This window comes from Hylobates moloch, unplaced genomic scaffold (assembly GCF_009828535.3).
Source record: "Hylobates moloch isolate HMO894 unplaced genomic scaffold, HMol_V3 SCAFFOLD_1, whole genome shotgun sequence".
In the NCBI taxonomy this organism is placed as follows: Eukaryota; Metazoa; Chordata; class Mammalia; order Primates; family Hylobatidae; genus Hylobates; species Hylobates moloch.
Window position 1 is genome coordinate 119416757 of NW_026652276.1, and position 22193 is coordinate 119438949.

Below are 22193 nucleotides of genomic sequence, written 5' to 3' on the forward strand. Positions count from 1 at the left end.
TTATAGTATACTGTTTTGGTTACATAAGTACCAGGAGTTAGTATTTGGACATACATTTTTCAGGGAGACAATTCAGCCCAGCACAACCTGCCTTGTGGTTGTGGCTCTCAAAAATTCCTGCCCATCCACTTGCAAAATATACTCACACTGTGCCAGATCTTCAAAAATCTCATCCCAGCCAGGCACTGTGGCTCATGCCTGTAATCCCAGCACTTTGGGAGGCCAAGGCGGGCAGATCACCTGAGGTCAGGAGTTCAAGACCAGCCTGACCAATGTGGAGAAACCCCATCTCTACTAAAAATACAAAATTAGCCAGGCGTGGTGGCACATGCCTGTAATCCCAGCTACTCAGGAGGTAGAGGCAGGAGAATTGCTTGAACCCAGGAGGCGGAGGTTGCGGTGAGCCAAGATCACGCCATTGCCTTTCAGCCTGGGCAACAAGAGCGAAACTTCATCTCAATAAATAAATAAAATAAAATAAAATCTCATCCCATTGCAGCATTAACTCTAAAAACTTACCTAAATATTATCACCCAAGAAAGTCCCAAATTATCATTATCTAGGTCATGTCAGTCTTGTATGGATGAGACTCTAGGTATGATGCATTTTGGTACAAAGCTCTTCTCCATCTATGGATATATGATCCTAGAAAACCAGTTACCTGCTTCCAAATTAAAAGATTGGGATATGCATAAGATTGATATTCTCATTCCAAAAGGAAGAAATTAGAAGAAACAAAGGGGTCAGTTATCCCAAGGAACTTTGAAACACAGAAGGGAATATTTCATTAGATTTTAAGGCTTGAGAATAATCATCTGTGGCTTTATTCTCTGCCCACTGGACCTGGAGAAGCTCTGCCCTCTGGGCTTATGAGAGCTCCATTCTTCCCTACCTCTGGAAATATTACTAGGGCTGGATCAGCCCTGGACTCATTGCTCTTCCATCAGAGTCATGTTTTTCTTTTTCTTGAAGAAGAGCACAAGCTTGAGGCCAAGTAGCTCTTTTAGTCCATTTTCTGCTTGTAGAATTTTGGAAATCTATCAGTCCTCTTTCATTTTATCCTTCCTCTGTCCCCGATAGTCTAAGTAGACATTGATACAGCATTCTCAAAAATCTTGTGGGTCTCCTGTGTATGCCATGGAAATTTACACCATTAGATGGAGGATCCTCCAAAGAACTTTCCCACATAACCCCATTTCTATTGTGGGCTTCTTGGATGTTTGACTAGATCTGTGAATCACAAAACTAATCTCTGCAGCAAAAGTTGTTTATTTCTTCTTAGAAAAGTTTTGATTGATCGTGTCTTTCGGGTAAAAAATTCTGTCTAGCATTGCTTTCGTTGCACCTCACAAAATTCAACATGTTGTATTTTCATTTTCATTCAACTCAAAATGCTTAATAATTTCACTTAATTTTTTCTTTGCACATTTGGTTGTTTAGAAGAGTGGCGTTTAATTTCCAGATTTTTGGGGGATTTCCCGAGATTTCTGTTTTATGGAAACCTAATTTAATTTAGTTATTAGAGTATGTACTTTGCATGCCTAAACACTTTTAATTTATTGAAAAATGTTTTATGGCCTGGTATATGGTATATATATTTTGGTAAATGTTTCATTTGTACTTCAAAATAATATATATTTTTCCCTCATATGTCATGTCTATATATGGAGACATATATATTGATACTGAGAGAGAGTGAGAGACAGAGACAGAGAATGGGAGGAGAGTTCAGCAAATATAGATTAGGTCAGTTTTATTGTTAATTTTACTTAAATCTTTTATGTCCTTTACTGATTTTATGTCTACTTATTTTGCCAGTTATTTAAAGAGGCGTATTTATGTTTCTGACTAAAATTATGGAAGTGTCTGTTTCTCTTTGTGGTTTTATCAGTGTCTGTTTCAAGTATTTTTAAGTTCTGTTATTAAGTATATAAATGGTTGAGATTGTTATATGCTCCCGGTTAAATCCACTCCTTTATCATTTTGAAATGTCCTTTATTTTTTGTAATAGGTTTTCCTCTGAAATGTACCTTGTCTAATCTTAATATTGTCACTGCAGCTTTCTTTTCATTATTGTTATCATGGTGTGTCTCAGTTGTTTATGACTCCATTTATCTGACTTGACCTATTAGGTAAAATTTGTGTTTTTATTTTGGTAGTTGCTTTAGGTTTATAGTATATATTATTAATTTATCTTAGTCCACCTTCAAGTAATATTATACCTCTTTACATATAATGTAAGCATCTTAAAATAGTATGCTTTATTTCTCCACTCCTGATCTTTGTGCTATTGTAGACATCCGTTTTAGTTTTACCTATGTAACAAATCCTGCACTACACTATTATTATGCTTATTAAACAGTCAGTTATCTTTTATGTGGATAGAAATAACACCAAAAAAAATCTCATGTATTTACTCATGTAACTACCATTTCCAGTAGACTTCATTCTTTGGTGTATACCCATTTCCATCTGCAGTAATTTTTCTATGGCCTGAAGGACTTTATTTAATATTTCTTTTGGTGTAGCTCTGCTATTGAGGAATATTTCATTTTTTAATATATCTAAATGTCTTCTTTTACCTTAATTTTTGAATTATTTTGTTTGGTGGATATAGAATTAAGAGTTGATAGTTTTTTTATTCATTATCTATTATATTGAAATTGTTGCCCCTCCTCTGTCTTTTCACTTTGATTGTTTCCAATGAGATATCTGCTTTCACCTTTATCCTTGTTTTTCTTTTTTACCTGATAGTTCTTTTAAGCTTTTATCTTTATCATTGCTTTTGAGGAATATTAGTATGGTGCACCTTGGTGTAGTTTTCTTCACAATTCTTTCCTTTGTTTTCGCACACATGGGTAAGTTGTTTGGAAGCAGTTTAATCATTTCTGGTCTTGCTCTTAAGATTTATTAGCTGGGCCAATGATCTGTTTACATTAATTATATTCCACTTACTGGGGCAAGACTTTTCAATTTACTCTGACTGTCAGCCTGTCATTCTTGGTGTTTTCAAGACTGACTCATGGGAGCATGGACTATTCTTAGCCCTGTGTGAACATTGGTTATTTTCACCTTATAGTACAGCAGACAAGATCCAAAGTTCACGTCCTAAGGAAACAACAGAAATCCATGATGTTTTTATGACCTAGCCTCAGAAGTCACCTAGTGTCAGTTCTTCCATACCCATGAAGATCCACTGATGTTCAAGAGAAGGTAACTCAGACCCCACTGCTGAATTAAGTCACGTTGTAAGAATATGTAGAATGAGCATATGGTATTTGCCATCTTTGGAACATGCCATTTGACAAAAAGTCCTTTGCATTTTCCTATAGATGTTAAAATTAGCTTGTCAATATCCATTTTCAATAGGTGAGGATTGTTTGGAAAGAATGTGGCTTCATGTCTGTAAGTGTGATACATCTGTCTTTCTTTATGGCTTCTTAAGTTTCTCTCATCAGTATTACAGTTTTCAATGATGATGTCTAACACATTTTTTACCCTATTTTAAATTGAATTTTTTATTTCAATTGTTGGCTGCTGATATAAAAATGTAAAATGTATTTTGTATGTGGGCTTTGTTTCTTGTGACCTATTAAACCTATTTCTAGGGGAAAATTTGTAGATACCTCAGGATTTGATACATAAATAATCATATGGTCATTAAATACCGTATTACTTATTCAATTTAAACTTTATGTTGTCTATTTCCTTATTATTTCTATCACAGAGCCTAAAGTAAATATTTAATATAAATTGTGACAATAGCTATGCTTATATTTTCCCCAATTTTAGAAAGAAATCATTCAATGTTTTACCTTGAAGCAGATGTTAGCTATAGAAATTTTTTTAGATATGCTTTATCAGATTAAGAAATTCCTACTTATTCTTAGTTTACTGAGATATTTTATTGTGGATAAGAGAGTTGGATTTTGTTCAATGCTTTTCTCTATTATTGAAATAAAGTAGTTACATTTAATTTGTTAAAATATGCATTGAACCTTATGTTCTTTTATCAAACTCCACTTTATCATCATATATTGCTGTATCTAATTTGCTAACATTCTAAGCATTTGTATTATTTATATTACATATTTTATTATAATTCCTTTTTCATTTTTATTATGCTGGCCTTTCAAAAACAAGTTGGGCAGTATTCCTTCCTCTTCTGTATTCTGAAAAAATAAACCCATAATAAGAATTTTTGTCCTTAAATGTTTCATTGAATTCACCAATGAAATCAAATGGGCCTAGAGCTGTCTTTGTGAGACAGTATTTCTAATCCTCTTTATTTAAATGTAATGTGTTTATTTTACATATGTAATTTTAATTTTAAACATTTCAATTTTAACTTTATAGCTCAGTGAGTTATGACAAGTATCAAAACTAACGTTTAACTAACATCAGTTAACATCACTGTGAAGATGCAGAAATTTCCATCACCCTAAATGGTTCCCTTATGCCACTTCACAATCTCTACCATCACTTATTAAATATACCACTATTTATCTGTCCAACTCTTGATCAGCATTTGAGTTGTTTCCAGTTTTTGTCTAGTGTGAATAAAGTTGTATGAACATTTATATGTTAAGTTTTTATATGGTTATATGTTTCCATTTCTCTTGAGTAAATACATAAGAGTTAAATCATGGAGTGATATGGTAAATATAAGTTAAAATTGTAAGAAACCCCCAAACTTTTACACAGAAATTGTGTGATTTTACACACCCACCAGCAATGTATGAGATTTCTAGCTTTTTCACATTCTCAGAAGTGCTTTCTGTTGTCCATCTCTTAAAGTTTTAACCATCCTAAAACTTAAAGTATAATAATAATAAAATTAAAAAAATAACCATCCTAATAAGAGTATAGTATTATTAATTTGCACTTAATAACTAATGATATAAGATATCTTTTCATTTGCTCTTTGCACATTCATATATTTTCTTTTCTGAACTGTTTGTTCAAATCCTTTCCTGTATCTTTTTATCAGGTTTTTAAAATATTTCCTTATAAGATTTATTTATGTATTTTGGAAACAGTATGTGCTCTGTCTTCATTTTCTCAATGTTATCTTTCAAGTATCAGAAATTTTAATCTTGACAAAACCAAGTTTCTCAAATTTTTTCTTAATGTTCCAAGGATATTGTGTCTGTCCAAGAAATGTTTGCTTAGATCAAATTCATGGAGACCTTTTTCTGTTTTCTTCTAGAAATGTTGACTTTGTATCTTGTGGCCTTGCTAAACTCAGTGATAGTTCCAATAGTTTATTTTTGGTTTCTAGGATTTTTCTTTATATACCTAATCATATTCCACAAGAATAAAGACAATTTTACTTTTTTCTTAAGATCTATTTGCTCATTATTTCTTTTTATTGACTCATGAGACTATTGTATTTAGAAAACTTTAAACGGAAGTGTTAAGAGTGGGCATGCTAATCTTGTTCCCACTATCAGAGCCCTCAGACTTTCACAATTAAGTATGACACTAGTTGTGAGCTTTTCATAAATGCTGTTAATCAGGTTGACAAAGGAAATTCTGTTTCCTATTTATTTTGATTTTTAATCATAAATCAGGTTGAATTTTTCCTAATGTCTTTTACACCCCAATTGAGATGATCACATGGTTTGTATCTTTTATTATGTTTTTATGGTGCATCGATTGATTGACATATGTTAAAGCAACCTTACATAAACTCCCCTAATATAAAATACACATGATCATTTAAAAATATATTTTTAATTTTTTTATGCTATAATAACATTTTGTGAAGGATTTTTGTGTCTATATTCATGAGGGACTTTGGTCTGTAGTTCCCTTCTCTTGTAAATTTTTGTAAAATTTTACTATTATATTAGAGCACTGCTGTTTCAGAAATGAGTTGCAGTTCTTCCCTCTTCTTAACTTTTCTTAAATGGTTTATGTAAAATTTAAATTCTTGTTTCAAATATTTAATTCTTCATTGAAGCTGTAAATGGAGGTTTATTTCGGTTTGGGTTTTCATGGGAAAGTTTCTATGTGTTTATGTATGTGTGTTTGATTTATTATAGCTCTTTGGAAATGAAATCTTTCTTTATAAATATTATGTTTCAAACACATAAAATAACAGAAATGATATTGGAGGCAAGTGTACATGTATCATCCATTGAAAGAAAATGTCATATTCTGTTACATGCTTTACATTCTTTCTAAGATTTACAGCAATTTTAACAAGACACAGGTGACACCTCCTATGAAGTCCTCAACAATTTTATTGTCTTCCCTCTCTCCTCAGATATATCCATTATCATAGACATTTTTTATCCTAATTAAAAATTTTATGCTATTAACACTTAGTGGGATCATGAATAATGACAAATAATATTGTTTTGCATGATAACCACAAAATAAATGATATTTTGCCTTAAGTAACTTCTACAACTTGTTTTATTTTGGCTCAACAATGACATACAATTAACTATACATGTTGAAATTATACAGTTTAGTGACTTGACATGTATACACCCATACAGGCATAACAATGGTCAAGAAAAGTCCCATGCCCTGTATTTTGCTTATGCCCTTTTGTAATCTAGCTGACCTCTCAACATCTACTCCTAGGCTTTGATATGCTTTGTGTCCTTATAGATTTGCATATGTTTTTGTAATTTTATACAAATAGACATGTAGTATATCTATTCCTTGTCTGAATTTTATTAGTCAGCATAACGATTTTGAGATTCATCCATTTTGTTGAATGTATTAATTGTTTGTCCCTGTTTATTGCTGAATAGTACTCCATTGTATGGGTATAGCACATTTTGTTTATCTATTCTTTCACCTGATGATGGACATTTGGATTATTTCCAGTTTTACGCCATTACAAATAAAACTTCTGTAAATATTCCTGTACAAGTCTTTGTGTGGATATAGATTTTCATTTCTCCTGGAAAAATACCTATGACTGTGATTGCTGGGTCATATGGTTAGTGTATATTTAACTTTATTTATTTTTAAGAAAAGGCAAATTGTTAGCTTTTGTAAGCCAATTGTATCTATATTTAGGAGCAAACAATTGGCTTTATAAAGTGGCTGTATAATTTTGTGTTATACAGCCACTTGTGTTAACTGTGTAACACACTTATAACTTGTGTTATACAGTATAACTTGCATTATACAGCAATATGTGAGGTGACAGTTGCTCCAAACCCTTTCCATAGCATCGTGTTGTCAGTCTTTTACATCTTAGCCATTCCAGTATGTGTGTATTGTGGTATCTCATGTGGTTTTAGTTTTCATTTTCCTGATTAAAAGATATCTTGAGCATCTTTTCAAGTTCCAAATGGCTATTGGTACGAGTTTTATACTTTGTTCAATTATCTTTCCCATTTTTAAGTGGGTTGTTTATCTTATAATTATTGACTTGTAAGAGTCCTTACAATAGTATGGACAAAAATCCTTTGCTGATATATGTGCTATAAGTATTTTCTCTCAGATTGTGGCCTGCATTTTTGTTTTTAAATAAAAAGTTGGATAAGTATATTTTATTTATTGTATTCTATAGTTTATGTATGTGTTTGTGTTCTAATACACCTTATCTTACTCTAAATTCACAAAGATATTCTACTTTTTTTTTTTTTTTTTTTTGAGACAGAGTCTCGCTCTGCTGCCCAGGCTGGAGTGCAGTGGCACGAGCTCATTGCAACCTCTTTCTCCCAGGTTCAAGCACTTCTCTTGCCTCAGCCTCTCGAGTAGCTGAGATTATAGGCATGCACAACCACGCCCAGCTATTTTTTTGTATTTTTAGTAGAGATGAGCTTTCACCATGTGGACCAGGCTAGTCTCGAACTCCTGACCTCAGGTGACCCACCCACCTCAGCCTCCCAAAGTGCTGGGATTACAGGCGTGAGTCACCGCACCTGGCCTCTGTGTTTTTAAATAGTATTTTGGATTCCGCATTTAGGTCCATCATACATTTTGAGTTGATTTTTCTGTTTGGTGTGAGAAAAAGGTTGATGATCATTTTTTACTATAAAGATATCATATCTTAATGATCCAGTACCATTTGTTGAAGATACTTTTCTTCCTCTATTAAAATGCCATGTTGCCTCTGTCAAAAATTCAGCTGACTGCAATTTTGTGCATTTAATTATGCTCCATTCATCTATGTCTGTTATTTGAACAATACTGAAGTATCTTGATTACTATATCTTTATAGTAACTATTGAAATCACATAGGATAATCCTCCAGCTTTGTTTTTATTTTAAAAATTGCTTGTTTGCCTGTTTTTTGAATTATTATATGCATTTTAGAATTAACATATCAGTTTCTACAAACAGTTGAACTGTAATTTGAATTGATTTCATTGACTCTAAAGACAAAATTAATTAAATGTTATCTCAAATATATTTAGTCTTCTAAATAGTGAACATGTTGATTCTCCATGTGTGTAAATTCTTTTTAAATTTGTTTTTGGGATGTTTTGTAGTTTTCATTTCAGATTTCTAGCAAATCTCTTAGATTTATTCATAAGAATGTTATGTTTTATTTGCTTTCTTTTAAATCGAGTTATTTTAATGGTTATTTGATTTAATTTTCCAGTTAGCATGTTATTTGATTCAATTTTCCCATTAGTATGTAAGAATATTATGGATTTTTAAAATATTAACCTGGATCCTGTGATTATGCTTAATTCACTGGTTAGATATAATAATTATTTTGTAGATCCTTTTTAATATAAATATATGTTCTGCAACAGATTTAATTCTTTGTTTCTGATGTTTGTTCCTTTTTTTTTTTTTTTTGGCTTACTTTATTGCAATGACTAGGTCCTCTAGTACAGTGTTAAATAAAAATGTCAAAAGAAGGCATTCTTGCCCTTTTCCCAATATTAGAGGAAAAGCAATAACTCTTTCACTTTTAAGTATGGTATTAGCTGTAGGGTTATCTTAGATGTTCTTTGCCAGTTTGAAAACTGTCAAAGAACATCTGAGAACACTTATTGTATTAGTATAGTAATTTGCTTTGATTGACTCTTTAATGCTGAACCAACCCTTGCATTTCTGGGATAAAAACCTATGTGGTCATGGTCCTTTTATTTATTATTTGATTTGTTAATATTTATACCTTTTTCAAGAGTATTTTTCTGTATTTTTAAATAATGTCTTTGTTATGATTTTGGATTACGGTTATGCTGGCATTATAAAATGAGTTGGACAGTGTTTTCTCCTACTGTTCTGAAAGTGCTTCTATAGGATTGATATTGTTTTGTCCTCCGATATTTAATGGAATTCACTGGGTTACCAGCTTGTTCCATTGATCTATGTGTGTATCCCTGCACTAATAAAGCACTGTCTTAGTCTGTTTTGTGCTGCTATCATAGATAAAACAGAATACCACAGACTCCATAATTTGTCATGAAAAGAAATTTATTGGCTTACAGTTCTGGAAGCTGGGAAGTCTAAGATCAAGGGTTTGGCGTCTGATGAGGGCCTCCTTCCTGTTTCATCTCATGATGGCCAAAGAAAGAGTGAGATGGAGCAAGAGACTGACCTTTCAGCCTCAAGCCATTCTATAATTGGCATTAATCCATTCATGAAGGTCAAGCCATCATGACCTAGACACGTCCCATTAGGCCCCACCTCCTAACACTGTTGTATTGGGGATTAAGTTTCCAACATATCCTTTTTGAAGATATATACAAATCATACCATTTTGACCTTGACCCCCAAAATTCATGTTTTTCTCACATATAACATACAGTCATTTTTCTCCAGTAGCCCCAAAAGTCTTAACTTGTTTCAGCGTCAACTGAAAAGTTCAAAGTCTAGAGTCTCTCATCTAAATCAGATTTGTGTGGGCGAGACTCAAGGCACAATACATCCTGAGGCAAATTTCCCTCCAGCTGTGACCCTGTGAAATCAAACAAATTATCTACTTCAAAATATTATGGTGGAACAGGCAGAGGATATATTTCCAAAAGGGAGAAAGAGGCAAGAAGAAAGGGATAAATGGCCCTAAGGAAGTCCAAAACCCAACAAGGTAAACAACATTAAATATTAAGCCTCCAGAATAATTTTCCTTGACCCCTTGTCCTGCCTTCTGGGCACACTGGGGTGGGGGTTGTGCCCTCAAGGGCTTGAGAAGCCACACTTCTATGGCTTTGTTGGTCATAGCTCAAACAACAGCTCTTGTAGGTTGGAGTCAGATGCCTGCTGCTCTCCCAGGCTGGTATTGCTGATCTCCCATGGCCTTGCTCTCGTGGCTCTACTATGCATTACTGTAGTGGAGACTCTCTGAAAACTCTGACCACACAATTCTGCCGGGCATTGCCACAGTAGAAGCTCTCTGCTGTGGCTCTGCCCCTATGGTAAGTCTCTGCCTGCGCTCCCAGGTTGTTCAGAACAAGGTTCTTTGAAATAAAGGTGGAGGAAGCCATGCCTCCACAGCCCTTGCATTCTGCCTGCCTCAAGACTTAACACCACGTGGACACCACCAAGATTTGTTGCTTGTATTCTTACAATCAGTGGCTCAAGTCCTATCTGGAGCCTCCTTCAGCAACACCTGGGTGACTGAGGAGCCCTGTGCCAGAATGCAGGGAGCAGAGACCTGAGACTTCCCTGGGAAGCAAGCCTCGATGTCCTGAGGGTCTACTAGGCCTCTCTTTTCACATATTTCCTTCTCCCAGACCTTGGCACTCTGGGCCTGTGATGCGAGGAGTGACACTCTGGGCCTGTGATGAGAGGACTGTTTTAGAAACAGTCCCACTTCTCAAAATCAATTTTCTATCTTAGTCCACTCTGTGCTGCTATAATAGAATATCTGAGACTCTGTAATTTATAAAGAACAGAAATGTATTTCTCACAGTTCTGGAGCATGGAAAGTCCAGGATCAAGGTATTGACATCTGGTGAGGGCCTTCTCATTGTGTAATCTTATGATGGAAGTGCAAAGAGGGCGTGAGACAGAGAGAGAAACAGAGACAAAGGGGCCAAACTCAGAATCCACCCCCATGATCATGACATTAATCAGTTCATGAGGGCCAAGCCCTCATGGTCTAATCACCTCTTAAGGATCTTACTAAATACTATTATAATGGCAATTAAATTTCAACATGAGTTTGGAAGGGACAAACATTCAAACCATAGCAAACACTGTCTTCATTACTATGGTTAGTAAGTCTTAAAATTGGTGGTGTGATTTCTCCTACTTTTTTCTTCTTTCACAAAGCTAATTTTAGCTATTCTTGTTTCTTTGCTTTTCCGTATGAAGTTTATCTGTATTTACAAAAAAAAATTATTATAGGATATTGATAGCAATTGTATTAAACTTATAGCTCAATATAGGATTCGTGGAATTTTCATAATTGTACTATATTAAATCTTTAGATCCATGAACATAGCATTCCCATCTATTTATTTAGGTCTTTTATTTCTTTCATTGGTAGTTTGTAGTTAGCATCATATAGATCTTATACATGGTTGTCAGATTCATATAGTTATTTCATTTTGGAGGGAGTTATGAGTGGTATTGTGGCTTAAATTTTGGTTTGTAATCATTTATTGCTAGTACTTAGAAATATAATAGTTTTTGTTTGTTGCCCTTGCTTACTACTACTTTGCTAAATTTACATATTTTAGAGGACTTTTCAAAAATAGATTTCTTGAAGTTTTCAATGAGGGCATTGATATTTAGAAATTTCCATTTTTTCCTAATAAAAGCTACATGTAAAATGATAATTTTTTCAAACGCTGCTTTAGATTTATCCCATTAATTTCAGTGTTATATATTCATTGTTATTAAATTCAAAATATTTTTAGATATTTAAGAGTTTTCTAGATAATAATGGTAATAAATGTGAGAGACAGAAAATTTAAAAACAGACAAACAGAATGGATACTCTTCTCTGTGTGAGTTGTTTCTTTCAACCGTCCTTCTAAATTCACTTGAATCTCTTTGCTTTTTAGAGTACTCAGATAGTTATTTTACAATATAATTATTTTGAGTATATGATTGTAATCAATGGGATGGCTGGATATTAGTGGCTTAGACCATAACAACAAAATGGTAAGTCCATGTGCAAAGCATTTTAATTATAATTCAGTGGTTAATTGATATGGGGCTTTTCAGATTTTCTGAGCCTGTTTTGATAATGTATATCCTGAAGAGTTTGTCTTTTATTTAGATGTCAAATTTACTCCACAAATTGATCATAGTGTTCTCTTATTTTCCTTGTAATGTCATAGGATCTGTAGTGATGTTTTCTCATTAATTCCTGATATTATTCATCTACATATGTTTTTTGTTTTTAAGTTTTACCAAACTTTAATTGGAAGTTTATCAATTGTAGTAGTCTTTTTAAAGAGCCAGCATTTTGTTTATTAATTTTCTCTTATCTGATTTCTATTTCATTAATTTTAGCTAATACCTTTAATGGTTTCTAAAGTCTTTCCTTTCTTACCTGAAAATTAATGTGCTCTTCTTTCTTTAGTATTTTTTTTTTTTTTTGACACGGAGTCTCGCTCTCTTGCCCAGGCTGGAGTGCAGTGGCGTGATCTCGGCTCACTGCAACCTCTGCCTCCCAGGTTCAGGTGATTCTCCTGCCTCTGCCTCCAGAGCAGCTGGGATTACAGGACCAGCACACCCAGCTAATTTTTGTTTTTTTAGTAGAGATGGGGTTTCGTCATGTTGGCCAGGCTGGTCTTGAATGGCTGACCTTGTGATCTGCCCGCTTTGGCCTCCCAAAGGGTTGGGATTACAGGTATGAACCACTGCGTCTGGCCCTTTCTTTAGTTTCTTATGAGAGTAGCATAGAACATTGATTTCATAACTTTCTCTTTTTTCTTATTTATTTAAAAGCTTTACATTTTCTTCTAACATTGCTTTATCTATAGCCCACTAATTTTATTTTTGTTAATTTTTAAGTTTTTGATAAGTCCAAAATATTATCTAATTTTATAATTTTATTTGGCCCAGGTCTTATTCATTAGTATGTTGTTTAATTTTCATATATCTGGTCAATTCCAATATAATTTTTGTTAATCTGCAACTAAATATCTTATGTTCAGAAAACATATTCTATATCAATTCAGTCCTTTCAGTTCTAAAGATTGTTTTCTGGCCAGAAATCTGGCACATCTTGATAAATGTTATATGCTCCCATGAATAAAAAGTTTATTCTAATATTTTTGGTTTTAGTAAGTTAATCTTCTATATCCCTGTTTTTTCATTTTCAACTTGTTATATCAGTTTTTGAGAACGGAATGTTTGAAACTCCTAGCTATCCTTGTGAATTTGTCTATTTCTCCTTTTAGTTTTGCCACATATTTGAAACTCAGTAACTAGTTAAATAGACATCTAGGATTGTATTTTTTCCAGATCACTTCCTCCTCTATCATTATGTAGTACATTTTTATATTACTGATAATATTTCTTACATTGAAGCCTATTTTGTTAGATGTTAATATAAAACCATTACAGCTTTCTTATGTTTAGTGTTTATATATTGGACCAGTTATTTAGACTCTCTAAACATTTCTTCTTTGCCAATTTGCAAAGTTCTTGATAATATACTTTGATGGACAAAATCTTAATTTTGATGAAGTCAAAGTTACGTGTGCTTTCTTTTGTTACCCTTGTTTTTGGTGTCAGATCTAAGTATTTGTTGCTGTATGAAAGGCAGGAAGATTTAACCTTATGTTCTGTTCCAGGGATTTAATAGTTTTCGCTCTAATATATTTAGGTCATAAATCCATTTTGAGTTAATTAATGTATTTGATATGAAGTAGGGGTTCAACTTCATTCTTTTGCAGTTGGAAATCCACTTGTCTCCTTACCATTTGTTGAAGAGACTATTATTTTCATAATTAATGGACTTGGCACCCTTATAAATAATGAGCTGGTCATGGATATATGCGCTTATTTCTGTTCCACTGGGCTATATAGTCTGTCCTTGCCTTTACCACACTATTTTGATGACTATTGCTTTGTAGTAATTTTTGAAATTGGGAGTTAGTATCTTCCGACTTTGTTTTCCTTTTTCAATTTTTTTTGGCTGTTTAGTGCCCTTTGAATTCCATATAAATTTGAGGGTTGGCATTTCCATTTCTTCAATAAAAGCTGTTGGAATGTTGACAGGGATTTTATTGAATCTATAGATCCCTTTGGGTAATATTAACATCTTAATAATATTTAAGTATTTATTCTCATGAACACAGAATGTCTATTTAGGTCATCTTTAGTTTCTTTCAGCAATATTTTGTAGCTTTCAGTGTATTTTACCTCTTTAGTTCCAGTTTGGTTTTGATTGTTTGATTATTTTCCTGATTATGGGTTATGTTTTCCTGCCTCTTATTACTGCACAGTAATTTTGTTTAGATTCCAACATTGTGAATTTTGCCTTATTTAGTGCTGGATATTTTGATGTTCCTAAAAATTTGTTTCTTCTGAGTCTTTGTTTTCACATGCAATTAATGCATTTCTTGGAAGCTGTTTGATTATTTTTATGTCTTGCTTTGTAATTTGATAGGTGGTTCTTGTTCAATATTCAGTCCAGAGGTAATTGTTTCCTACTACCTTCCCAAGTGCTTTACCCAGTGCCTTTTGAATTTTGAGTTTCTCATACTGGCTGTTGGGAACAGACACTGTTCATTATCCTGAGTGACTGCCAGGCACTATTCCCTCTATTGCTATCAAAATAGATGTTCTTCTTCCCAGCCTAACATAGCTTCCTCACACATACCTTCTGATTGCTGTTGTGTAACATATTTAGGAGAAATATTCTACTCATCTCTGGGGTTGTCTGTTTATGTAGCTATCTCCTCTCTGGGACATAGTCTTAACTCCAGCAGTGTTGGTCTTCTCTGACTCTTAGGTTGGTCTCCTCAATTGAGGGACTTTGCTGGGCTCCACCTTAGTTCCCTGTAACATAATTTGAAAACTCACTCAAGACAGTAAGCTATGGAAGTTAGTTTACTAATTGTAGGCTCACAATTGTAGGGCTCACATCTTTTGTTTCTCATTTCCAAAGAATTACAGTTCCTGTGGTTTGATAACTGTCTTGAAAGCCATTTTTTCCATGTATATTGAATGATTATTATTATTTTTCATTGTTTCAGGCAAGTTGATACGTGGATTTCCTATTATTCCATCTGGTAATCTCTTCAGGCTAAGGAACTTCCTTTAGTTTTTCTTTTTTTAACTTTTATTCAGGGGTACATGTGCAGATTGATTCTACAGATTGCATGTTGCAGGAGTTGGGAGAACATATATTGTTACCTGGATAATATGTCTGTCTAATTTTTATTACAAATTTTATTTTTACCCTTAGTTTCAAAAGATAGTTTCTTAGTTGTAAAATTTACTTTTATGTCTAGTAAACCATTGCTCCATTCTCTTCTAGCATTTATTGTTTCTGATGAGAAGAGAGCTTCTAGTTATATAGATCCTTCCACCCTGCCTGTAATGTGATGGGCTTTTACATTTGTTTCCTGTATAGCTATGAGAGTTTCTCTTTATCGCTTCTCGGCCTTTTGGCTAAGATCAAGTGTAGTATCTTTATTAAAACTCATTTATCTTTATTTTAAACTCATAGAGAAGTTCTCAAAGCTATACAGGAAATAAATAGCAGTTTGACTCTGTAGTGCCTAAAATTGGAGTTCTTTGTATATATTGTGTGGAATGTTTGTCAGGTATCTTTGACCTGCCCATTTATGTCATTCATTAAATTCACTGCTTTTAACCATTTATTGTTTTATGCGTGATTGACTGACCTCTCCTTTTGATTATCAAATACACATGTGTTACACCAATTTATATACTGGTCCACAGATCAAACGAAGCTCTATTTATTTTTTTAATTGAGTTGAAATTCACATTAATTAAAATTCACCATTTTAATGTGAACAATTTAATAGCATTTAGTACAATCACAATGTTTTGCAAACACCTCTACCAAATTCCAAAATATTTTAATCACTTCAAAAAGGAAACTCTGTACTTATTAAAAAGTTACGCCTCATTCATGTCTACCATTACCCCCTGGCAACTATCACTATGTTTTCTATCTTTATGGATTTATTTATTCTGGATATTTCATATAAAATAAAACAATATGTATTATTTTGTATCTGGCTTTTTTCACATAGCATAATGTTTTTGAGATTTGTCTATGATGTAGCATGTATCAGTGCTACATTGTTTCTTATGGCTGAATAATATCCCATTTTATGTATATATACAATTTGTTTATCCATGGACATTTGGTTATTTCCATATTTTGGCTACTGTGAATACTGTTGCTGTGAACATTCATGAAAAGTATATACTTAAGTGCCCATTTTCAGTTCTTTCAGGTACATACCAAGAGTGGAATTACTGGGTCATTCCACTTTATTCTATTTTCCACTTATTCTGTGTTTAACTTTTTGAGTATAAACCAAACCATTTTTCACAAGAGATATACCATTTTACAATCCCATTAGTGATGTATGAGAGTACCTGTTTCTTCACATCCTGGCCAACGCTTGCTATTTTCCTTTTTTTTTAAAAAGAAAAAGTTTATTCTAACCATTCTAGCATATGTGAAATAGTGTCTCATTCAGTTTCTATTTGTATTTCCTGAATGATGTAATGATGTTGAGCATTTTTTCCCGTGTTCGCTTGGTGGCCATTTGGTGGTGTTTCTACTTGGGATTTTGTTTATTTGTTTTTGAGTAGTAAGGACTCTTTAGATATTCTGTATATTAGATTCTCAGCAAATATATGCTTTGCAAATATTTTTACCTGTTCTTTGCTTTTCTTTTCACATCCATAACATTGTCCATTTGGTCACGGTTTTAAAATGAAGTCTAGTTTATATTTATTTTTTATTGCTTATGCTTTTGGTGTCATATCTAAGAAACCATTGCAAAATCCAAAATCATGAAGACTTACCCCTATATTTTTTTCAAAGTGGTCATCAATGCATTTTGAGCTAATTTTTATACATTGTGTGTTGTAGGAGTTCAACTGTATTATTTGACATGTGGCTATCTAGTTGTTACAGAATAATTTGCTGAAGAAACTGTTCTTTCCACATTTCATTGTCTTGGTATCCTTGTTGAAAAATCAGTTGTCTTAGATGTATGAGGTTATTTATGTACACTATTCTGTTTCATTGGTGGTAGGCATTTCCTTATGTTAGTACCACACTGTTTTGATTATTGTAGCTTTGTAGTAAGTTTTGAAATTTGGCATTGCAACTGGAAGCTCTGTTCATTTTTTAAAATATGTTTTGAGTATTTTGGACCCCTTGCAATTATATTTGTTTCTTCTTAGGAAAGTTTTACCTGTCTCATAAGCATGAAAAAAACTCTAATATTTTATTTCAATAATTTCATAATTTTGTTTCTTTACCCTTAGGTCTATGAAGTAAGGGTATATACCATATTAATTTGTGTATTTATATGTGTACATATAAATAGACATATACATATATTAACACATATAAAATACATATATACATGTCTTTTAAAGAATTATTATTTTTATTTTACTGATCTATGATTATTACTAAAACTTACAAAAATGTCTTATCTATAGAGATCATTGTTTTTATTCTTGTTAAAAGCTGCCAATTTTAAAATGGTTTGTCCAGTCACATAAAATTGGCATGGTTGAGATTTTGTGATTGCTTTGCATATGTATATATTAATTTTTCTTAAACTTATATTTTTGTGTTAACGGCATACAGCTGGATTTTTAAATATCAAGATTGAGAATCTATCCAGTCAAGACTGAGAATTTATCTAATTATAAATCTATCCAGTTATAGTTATTTTAACCTATTCACATTATTGTAGACCACATGTGTGAAATTTGTTTGTACTTTTGTGATTATAACACTATTTAAAATTTTTAAATTTTTGTATAATTTTCCATTATATGAATATATCAGGGTGCGTGTCTGTTTTATTGTTGGTTAAAATTGATTGTTCTTAATTTTTTGCTATGACACACAGTGCTTTAATGAATATTTTTGTTTATATATTCTATTCAAGATTCTTAAAGGTCTTTATCTAATATTGGGTCACAAGATATGCAGTTAATTAAAATATATCAGACTATTTTTCACAGTTGTTTTTATTAATACATTTCCAACAGTAGTGTGGAAGAAACTCTGTTATTCCATATCTATGTGAATTCTTGGCATAATCAAATTGTAGATATTAGCTAATTTAAATATATGAATGTGTATATATCACTTTTATTATGGTAAAATGTACATAACATAAAATTTAACATTTTAAGTATATTTAAATGTATAATTTAAATATACAGTGGCATTAACTTCAGTCCCACTGTTGTGAAATCACCATCACCATCCATCTCTAGAATTTTTTTCAACTTCTAGACTGAAATTGTATACCCATTAAATAATAACTCCCCATCCCCTTCTTCCTGCAACACCTGAAAACCACCATTCTACATTTTTTCTCTATAAATGTGACTACTCTAGATACCTCATATAAGTGGAATCATATAGTATTTGTCTTTTTACGACTGGCTTATTTCACTTAGCACAATATTTTTGAGATTCATCCATGTTATGGCATGTGTCGGAATTTCCTTCTTTTTAAGGCTGAATAACATTCTATTGTACATATACACACATTTTGTTTTTCATTTATTCACTGATGGGCATTGGGCTACATCCACCTGTTGGCTATTGTGAATAATGCTGTGTTAAACACAGGTAAGCAAATACCTGCAAGATCCTGCTTTCAGTTATTTTACATATATACTGTATTAGGCTGCCATAATAAAATTTCATAGAATGGGTGGCTTAAACAACAGAAATTTATTTTCTTACAATTCTGGATGCTAGAAGTCCAAGATCAGTTTCTGGAGAGGGCTCTCTTCTTGATTTCAGACAGCCACCTTCTGGTATTGTCCTTACATGGCTTTTCCTTGGTGCATATTCATGGAGAAAGAGATAGCAGTGTTTCTGGTCTGTTTTCTTATAAGGAGATTAATCTTATCAGGTAAAGGCCCTGCCTTTATTACCTCATTTAAATTTATCTCCTTAGGGACCTTATCTCCAATATTGCCTCATTGGAGATTAGGGCTTTAATATATCAATTTGGAGGGACACAAACATTAAGTCCATAATGTGTACAAATGTCTCTTTGAGACACTGCTTTCAATTCTTTTGAGCATATACCTAGAAATGAGATTGCTGATTCATATGGCAATTCTATTTTAATTTCTTGAAGAGCCACCATACTGATTTTCCATAGCCACTATACCATTTTACATTCTCATCAGCAGTGCACAAGGCTCACAATTTCTCCATATCCTCACCAACACTAGTTATTTTCCATTTTCTTGATAGTTGTCGTCTGATTGTGTTTGAAGTGGTATCTCATTATGGTTTTGAGTTGCATTTCTCTAATGGTTAGTAGTGTTGAGCATCTGTTTATGTACTTATTGGCCATTTGTATATCTTCTTTGGAGAAATACCTATTCAAGCCTTCTTCCCATTTTTTAATTGGGTTGTTTGGTTGTTGAATTATAAGAGTTTAAAATTTAATAAAAATGTTAACCACCTATCAGACATATGATTTGCAAATATTTTCTCCTATATTGTGGGTTGCCTTTTCACTATATTTTATAGTGTCCTGATACACAAAAGGTTTTATTTTTATAGAACCCAAGTTTTCTTTTATTTCTTGTGCTTTTGGTATCATGTAAAAAAATCAAAACAGGGAGAAGGCAGAGTAAGATGGCCAAATAGAACCCTCCAGTGATTATCCCTCCTGCTGGAACACCAAATTGAACAACTATCCACACAAAAAAGCACCTTCATAAGAATTAAGCATTAGCTTGGATACCAGCTTTGTGGAGTAGAGCAACAAGTGGGCTCCTGGAGTCTCCAGTTCCAGGCCATCGCTCCTGGATAGGATTTCTGGACCTTCTCTGAGCTAGGGGGTAGCCCACTGCCTTGAAAGGAGAGACTCAGAACTGGCAGCATTCACCACAAGCTGACTGAAGGGCCTCTGGGCCTTGAGTGAACATTGGGGGTAGCCAGGCAATACTTGCTGCAGGCCTGGGGCAATGATGGTCACAGGGAGAGATTACTCTGCTTGAGGATAGGGGAGTGAAGAGTGGGAAAGACTTTGTCTTCCAGCTTTGGTTCCAGTTCTGCTGCTGTAGAATAGAGGACCAGGTAGATTCCAGTCCCTGGTTCCCAGATGGCATCTCTGAACCCAGTTAGGGCTGGAGGAAACTTGCCAATAGGAAGTGAAGGATATGAGCCTGGCTGGACTCACTACCTGCTTATTGTAGAGCCCTTGGGTCTTCAGTGAACACAGGTGGTAGTTAGGCAGTGGTGACTATGAGCCTTGGGTGAAACCCAATGCTATGCTGGCTTCAGGTCTGACCCAGTGCAGTCACAGGTGGTGGTTGCCACAGGGAGCCTGAGTCACCTCTCCTCTTGTTCCAGTCAGCTGAGCACACACAGAGAGACTCTGTTTGTTTGTGGGAAAATAAGAGAAGAGAACAAGAGTCTCTGCCTGGTAATCCAGGGAATTCTTCTGAATCTTACCCAAGACCTCCAAGGCAGTGCATCTGCAAGTCTGCAAGAGCCACAGTGTTACTAGGCTTGGAGAGCCCCCTAATGCAGATATAGCTGCAGTGACCAAAGACTTCAATCACAACACTGAAGTCTCTTTGAATACCTAGAAGGCCTTCCTGAGGAGGATGGGTACAAAAAAGCCCAGACTGCGAAGACCACAATAAATACCTGACTCTTCAATGCCGAGACATCGACAGACATCCACAAGCATCAAGATCATCCAGGAAAACATGACCTCATCAAATGAACTAAATAGGGCACCAGTGATCAATCTTGAGAAACAGATGTGTAACCCTTCAGATGGAGAATTCATAATAGCTATTTTGAGGAAGCTTAACAGAATTCAAGATAACACAGAGAAGGAATTCAGAATCCTGTCAGATAAATTTAACAAAGAAATTGAAATAATTAAAAAGCATCAAGCAGAAGTTCTGGAGCTGAAAAATGCAATTGATATACTGAAGAATGCATCAGAGACTCTTAACAGCAGAATTTATCAGGCAAAATAAAGAATTAGTGAGCTTCAAGATAGGGTATTTGGAAATACACAGTCAGAAAAGACAAAAGAGAAAAAGAATGAAACATGTCTAGAAGATCTAGAAAATAGCCTCTAAAGGGCAAATCTAAGAGTTATTGGCCTTAAGGAGGAGGTAGAGTGAGAGGTTGGGATACAAAGGTTATTCAAAGCGATGGTAACAGAGAAGTTTCCAAACCTAGAAAAAGGTATCAGTATTCAAGTACAAGAAAGGTAAAGAACACCAAGCAACTTTAACCCAAGTGAGACTACCTCAAGACATTTAATAGTCAAACTCCCAAAGGTCAAGGATAAAGAATGGATCCTAAAAGCAGCAAAAGAAAAGAAACGACATACAATGGAGCTCCAGTACATTTGTGAGCAGAGTTTTCAGTGGAAACCTTATAGGCCAGGAGAGAGTGGTATGACATATTTAAATTGCTGAAGGAAAAAAAAGAAAAAATTTTTATCCTAGAATAGTATATCTGGCAAAAATATTCTTCAAACATGGAGGAGAAATAAAGACTTTCCCAGAAAAACAAAAGCTGAGGGATTTCATCACCACTAGACCTTGCCCATAAGAAATGCTAAGGAGAGTTTTTCAATCTGAAGGAAAAGGATGTTAACGAACGATAAGAAATCATCTGAAGTAAATACACAAAAATCACAGAATATTATAATACTACAATAGTGGTGTATAAATACTCATATCTCAAGTAGAAAGACTGAAAGATGAACCTATAAAAATAATAACTACAACAACTTTTCACAACACTGTATAATAAGATATAAATAGAAACAACAAAAAGCTAAAAAGGGGGGGATGAAGTTAAACTATAGAGTTTTTTACTAGTTTTTGCTTGTTTGTTTATGCAATCAGCATTAAGTTGTCATCAGTTTAAAATAATAGGTTACATGATGTTATTTGCAAGGCTATGGTAACCACAAATCAAAAAACAACGGATATGTATATATACCACCAGAGAAAATCACCTTCACTAAAAGGAATTCAGGAAGGAAGGAAAGAAGGAGAAGACCACAAAACAACCAGAAAACAAGTGACAAAATGGCAAAAGTAATTCCTTATGA

The 22193-nt window shown here is 33.7% G+C and overlaps 1 protein-coding gene and 1 pseudogene across 2 annotated transcripts in view; both read left to right on the forward strand.

Annotated features, from left to right (window-relative positions):
* Positions 1-22193, forward strand: part of ZPBP (zona pellucida binding protein) — a 155005-nt gene that overhangs the window by 124070 nt on the left and 8742 nt on the right. The window lies entirely within an intron of this gene.
* LOC116810004 (U2 spliceosomal RNA) lies at positions 15491-15566 on the forward strand (annotated as a pseudogene).